Here is a 6,000-nt window from a genome sequence, read left to right on the forward strand (position 1 = left end):
CATTCAAGGTTGCAGCCAGTGCGGTAAGGTGTTAAAGAAAGAAATTCATAATGGAGAACTACAAATAAATCTGCTTATGTGGCCAGAAACTATTTTTACGTATTTAATCTTTTCAAAAAAAACCTACTATAGCCTGCATCTTACAAGTGAATTTGGCAAGTTCTTACAAGATTAATATTTTATTGTAGTCTCCAAGTACAAACAATGATAATGATTACAATTGAATTTAAAGAAGAGCTAGAGAAATGCCTAAATAAATGGCACTCTCTAGCATGGTCAGAAATTAGAAAACTCAGTATGATGCTGATTTTTTTTTTCCAAATTAACCTATAGTTTTCTTACAAACCCAATACAAATTTGAGGTGCTTTGGGGAAGACAGTGACAAACTAATTTTGAAAGTTCCATGAAAAAGCCAATACCCCTTCTATTTCATTTTCTCGGCATCCTCCCCTTGGCTGGTCTATACTGGTTCTTGCTCAGGATCCCTCCAAGGACCCCCAAACATCTCAGCCTCTGGACTCCACAGGTGTGTACAGAGTCGAGGAAAGGGACCTAAGAGTCCAGTGCAGTTGCAGGAGGTATGAAAGATGCTGGCAATACCAGTCCCCAGATGCTCTGGAACAAGAGCAGTTCAGAGCAGTAAAACGGGAGGAAGATCAGGTTGTTAGCCAGGAGAATCCCAGGTGGTCAGCGACCAGGCCTCAGCCTGAGGTGGCCCACCAGCTCTTCAGATGCTTCCAGTATCTGGAGAACGTAGGCAGGGGCATGCCTGGACTGGCTTCAGGAACTCCGCTATCATTAGCTTTGGCTGGCTCTGAAGCCCAAGAAGCAGAGTCTGGAGCTACTGGTGCTAGAGAAGTTCCTGTTGGGCCACCCTGGAACATACTGAGCCACCTGTAGGGCCAGCAGCTCAGGGATGGAGAGGACGTGATGGATTGCTGGAGAGTGTGTCCAGAGATACCACACTGGGCTACTGGAGTTTAGCTTCAGTGCTAGCTAGAATTGTCCTTCTGTAGACAACCATCTCAAAAGAATAGAGTAGCCTTTACCAGGTCCTCAGGTATGGTCCCAAAAGGGAGTGGTCCTTAGGAGAGACTCCGGTCCTGCATCCATTGAATGAATTACTCCCTTCTCAGCCAGTGCCCACCAGGCCAGCTAAACCCAAGAAGTAGACACTTGCCTGAAGTGGCCAGTGAGCCCAGAGTCCCATAGGATACTCCAGTTCCTACAATAAAGCCATTCCTCCCAGGGTTTCTTATGGCTGGAGAATTCCAGAGCCGACAGCTGTATTAAAGTCCCTTACCTTTGAGGATATCTCAGACAAGAAGGCTCAGTCTGCAAACCCTCTTGGATTTGGAACAAGAAGGCTTGGTCTGCAAACCCTTTGGGATTGGGGAGTAGAAGGCCAGACAATGAGGAACTTAAAGTTGAAGAGCCTAAGGAGACTTCTCATCATCTCAGCAGAGTCCCAGACAGAGAATCCTGGAGTTTCCCAGAGCCTTTGCTTACTCAGACGGTAGGGCAGTGAAGTTTCAGGTATCAGGGTAGCCCCAGAGTCTGAGGCAGGGGCACAGTTCATATGTACAGCGCAGAGGAACCTCCCTTAGCTGACTTACCTACAGGCCCACATGCCATGATCTCAGCTAGTCTCTCCTTCTTTCTGGTGTCTGTGCCGCAGGGAGACCACATCACGCAGCTCCATCTTCAAGCTAGACCTGTGCGTGTGCACACACACACACACAAATGAGCAGCCACACACCTGTCATCTCTATAGGCACTGCTTCTGCAAGATCTCACACCTGGTGAAGTACTTGCTAATGTCGTCCTCTGAACCCACCTTCCAATGCACTGAGGCTTCCAGCATCGCTCCAGCCTCGTTTGTTTGTTTGTTTGTTTGTTTGTTTGTTTGTTTGTTTGTTGAGACAGGGTTTCTCTGTATAGCCCTGGCTGTCCTGGAACTCACTTTGTAGACCAGGCTGGCCTCGAACTCAGAAATCTGCCTGCCTCTGCCTCCCCAGTGCTGGGATTAAAGGTGTGCGTTTTAATACCTGCTGATACACTCCCAAGAGCAAGATCCAATCCTGGACTCAGACAAGACAAAAGTGATGGAGATGGAAGCTGTCCTCTGTTCCCACTGTGGGCTGACTTTCCAACAGCTTTCCAACTTAAACCATTACCTGTGCATCCACACCAAGGACAAGGACCATCAGTCCTAGAAAGACCCTGCCACCTCAGTTCACTCCAAGAGAGCAAGCCTATGTATGGTGACTCTGGCAAGACCTTCCAATGCAGTAAACACCTGGTGATCTATAGCTAAGTCTGCACTGATGAATGACCCCACTCCTGCCAGGCCTGTGGAGGCTCCTCCACCCAAAGTTCCCGACTAGTCAGCACCAGTAGATGCCCAGAGGTAAGAAGCCTACACTGTTCTCAGTATAGCAATGTCTTTGAGAAGCCCGGGCCTCATTTACCATCTGTTGACTATGGTAGCCTGTGAGCTTACCACTGTGCCCAATGTAGCAAAGGCTTCTGTCAACTGTAATACCTGGACTCTACCTGTGTAGCCACAGGGTAGAGGTAGGGAGTCCCTACAGACACAGTGTGGGCAGTGAGGGCTTCAGTCAGAGTGCCTACCGTGCAGTCCCCCAATACATCCACATACCTATGACACCTGTGGTCACTGCTTCCTTAACAGTCAGCTCCAGCTTGGCCCATTACCACTGCAGCTACATTGGAAAGCATCTCTGCAGAACTACCTGATCACACACAGTGGGACACAGCAAGAGATTCAAGTCCCCCGAGTGTCCGGAATATGGCAAGACCTTCAGTAACAGTTGTACCCTGCTGTGCCATTTGCTATGTACACAGGTACCAGGCCTTACTCCTGTGTGCAGTGTGGCTGTAGCTTCAGCAGCAGTTCACATCTACCTGAAGATCCATGCCTAGGAAATACTGTACTGATTTCATGCATGGTCCAAAAACTGTGTCCCATATGCATCTCCCTGCATGAATGAGACGCCCCAGAATGATGTCTCCTTCATTTGCATCTCTCTCTGATTCCTAAGAATTGGCCTCCGCACCTTTCATCCCTTTACTTGACCTTGGAGACATGTTTCAAGATGTTCCAAGAAAAAGTGCCCTCTCAAAAAGAAGAATTAAGAAAGAGGAGGAGGAGAAGGAAGAGGGGGAAAAAGGAAAGAAGGAAGGGAGGGAGGGAGGGAGAAAGACAGAGAGAGAGACAGAGAGAGAGAGAGAGAACCTGAAGTAGTCAACTAGAAAAAGAAAGATTTTAAAGATGGAGGATCATGACCACCCAATATCAAGACTTTCTATAAAGCAGCTACAGTCAAAATGGTGTGCTTCTGACAAACACATAAATGTACACAAGAGAGCTGAAGACAGTCTAAAAACAGGAAATCCTAGAAATTCATGAAAAAAAAAAGAAAATGTGAATGTTTGTAGCATAGTCAGGAATTAGAAGCGACCGGTGTGAATACACAAACTGGGAAATAGACTGTGGTCCACGCATACTGAGAAATACAGCTTAGCAGGAGAAAGGAACAAACTCGCATCCAGACGGCACACAGATGAATTCCAAAAGTTTTCAGGGAAAGAGTGACATAGCCTCTCTGTATGTAATCCCATTTTATGATGTTATTCAAGCAGCCAAAGTGTTCTCCTATCTACAAAGTAGAATCAGGTCAGTGGGCTCTAGACACTTGGTGGAGACAAACGATTAATTAGAAAGGGCATAGAGGAACATTTAAGGTGACAGAAATGTGCTGGGATTGCATAACTATAAATGCTGCTCATATGTTATAAAAGTATATGCTAAAAAATGAGAGAATTTTGTTACATGTGGCTAATCACCCCCATGAGCCTTAATTTGAATATATGTATATATTTTATATATGTATAATATGTAAAATGTATATATTTTATATATGTAGAGGATATATACATATATTTTGTGTATGTGTGTGTGTGTGTGTGTGTGTGTATGAGAGAGAAAGAAAGAAAAAATAACTTACAGGATAAATGACAATGAAAACAGAATAAAAAATATCAAGTCAAAGGAGTTTAACACACTGATGCCTATCCCATATAATTTAGGATTTATTTGACATCCTAAAGATGTATATAACTATTTTTCATGTTTTTAAGAAAACCAATCAGCCTTAGGATTGTTAGCAAGAAAAGGAAATAATATAGATGCCAGTCAAGGAAGTTGGAGGGACAAAGTATTCCACATAGGTAGTGAGTGGGCTTGACAGCCACTCAATGAAGACACGCTGTGTCCTCACCTTTGGAGGCTAAGTGTTGGACCCTACAGCGGAAGCATGCTAAGTGTGCTTCAGAGAGCAAAGGATGGGAACAGACTTAGGATGGAGGAAGGAGAGGCTTGAGGTGATATCACATGCATCCTTGTTGTAAGAGAGGTAGTTTGGGAACACAGAGAAGGAAGGCCATCAGAAGGATCCAGCCACAGGCCTAAGACTACTGAAAGACACGGGGATGGCAGCAGAAGACACTACCTACCCACCCAAGAGCCAGCCTGTCTCCCTCCAGAGTAAAAGATCCTGCATCCTATGGACCTCCAGAGCTATAACTTAACCCACTCTTAAGGCAGTGACTGAAATCAAAGGCAAAATCATTGGTGGATGTTTCAGTCCCAGGTTCTCCTGACAACTGTCTTTAATGGTATGAAGATGTCTGTGGCCACTTCCCATCTGTCATCCAGATATCTTCAAGACAGAGGGTGGGCTACTCTTCTAGCTGCCACCTCTCTGCAGTGAGGTAGCTTTGGACCCCAAGGGCATTAAGGACAGAGGAGCAAAAGAGATAGAAGCAACCCAGAGTTTCTATGACAGTCCTGCCCTCCTTGCCTATTTTACATACATTAAAAACTGCCCTGTTTTGTTAATGCCACTTTATATTGCATTTCTGTAGGCCCGTAACCAAAAGCAATTCCCCGCTTACTCCAAGATCTAATTAACTTTATAAAAATGATGCTGAAACTAGAGAAAGTTTAGAACGAGAAGTTGCTGAGAGAGCCAGTTTTCCTCGGGGTTAGCTTTCCAGAGAACAAATGTGCTGATCTCACAGGAGATGCCGCTCCTTTTAATTTGTTAATCTCTGTTTTCTTTTTCAGTTAAACTGAAAACAGGCAGTCAGATCATTCATAAGTCACATCTCTCTACATCCCCAGAGTCACGTGAAGAGAGTACCTGCCTCTGTTACTTGCTCCAGACGGGGGAAGGGTTACCTTAACAGTCAAATTGCCTGTGTCCCCAGACTCTTGCGTTAACCCGTTACAGGTTCAAAAACCATCAAAAGTGTTGACTCACTCAGCCAAGCAATTTTCCAAGGGATCTAACACCCTCTCCTGGACTCTGGATACCTGTCCTCATGTACACACACACACACGCACTAAAAAACTAAACATTTTAAAGAAGAAATGGTACATAAATATACCATTAGTTTTCACAAAAAGGATGACACCTGCTTCAGTTTGTCTACACTTGAATTTGCTGGAACTTGAGACTTTTAGTGCTAAAACTGGAACAATACCTGACAAATTAGGTCTATTGTTTATAGTAGTAGCAATAACACTCCTATATTCCATCACCTTGACATGATGTATAATGGTTATCTCGGTGTCTCTGAGTCAGGAATCTGGATACAGCTTAGACAGACCTCTGTTCCACACTGCCACCACCCCCAAAGCTGCAGTTAAGGTTTCAGAGAGGGCTGAAGTCTCAACCAATGGATGAAGAAATTTGGTTTTCTAGTTCATTCGTGAGTTTGCTTGCAAGACTCAGTTCCCCAAAAGGTTATTGGAACATTTGAACAGAGGTTTCCGTTACTTGCTGGCCAAAACTGCCCTCTATCCTTGCCACAGCAACTTGTCCAACAAACCACAATATCATTTTTATAAAAGACAGGAGTCGATCCGGCCCGATCAGCACCAGGGTAGCTAGAGCGCAGGGTCGGCTGAC

The sequence above is a fragment of the Mus caroli genome, chromosome 13, assembly GCF_900094665.2.
Source record: "Mus caroli chromosome 13, CAROLI_EIJ_v1.1, whole genome shotgun sequence".
In the NCBI taxonomy this organism is placed as follows: Eukaryota; Metazoa; Chordata; class Mammalia; order Rodentia; family Muridae; genus Mus; species Mus caroli.